Source organism: Coregonus lavaretus (assembly GCF_964263955.1).
Source record: "Coregonus lavaretus genome assembly, chromosome: 26".
NCBI lineage: Eukaryota > Metazoa > Chordata > Actinopteri > Salmoniformes > Salmonidae > Coregonus > Coregonus lavaretus.
The window spans coordinates 22397830-22398494 of NC_140013.1; positions in this window are offsets into that span (position 1 = coordinate 22397830).

The following is a 665-nucleotide window of genomic DNA, read 5'->3' on the forward strand; positions in this document are numbered from 1 at the left end:
AAGCTACATTCACAAAACCTCAGACTCTTCTTGCAAAACCAAACTTTCACCTCAAAACAGTTCAATCTGTGCTCAAAACTGAACTATGTTGTCAAATCGTGCCCCGATCAATCAAAATTAAAAACACTACTGAACAGTCACTAAACACTACGTAGAAAAATAGGAAAACACAATGCTCAGGACATGAGCTGGAGAAATAAATGTTTCTTGTTCACTGTAGGCTAAATGCATGTTGCAAAACAAAAAAAAACTGTGCATTTAGCACTTGTACAAAAAGACAAAACAGAAATCTTGTGCATTTACATGTAGCACTTGTAAAAACAAACAGAAATCTTATGCGTTTGCCACTTGTGTACAGTAAGCCCATGTAAAAATAAAGTACAAAAATATACAAATAAGTGCATTACTCAGCCACAGCATCATGTCTCCATACTGGGTCAGGCCCACAGGACTTCATCCACATCACAGGCCACATTTTGTCTGGCCAGGCAACGGGGGAAAAAACCCCTGGCATGCCGTATCCAGGCTTGGCATGCCTCCACACCTATGTCACCACAGGCAAGTCCCATGGCTTGCAGGAGATTTACCCTGGTGTAAGGTTGGCGTTCATATACCTTCCACCGCCATGAGGAGAAGAATTCCTCAATGGGGTTTAGGAAAGGGGA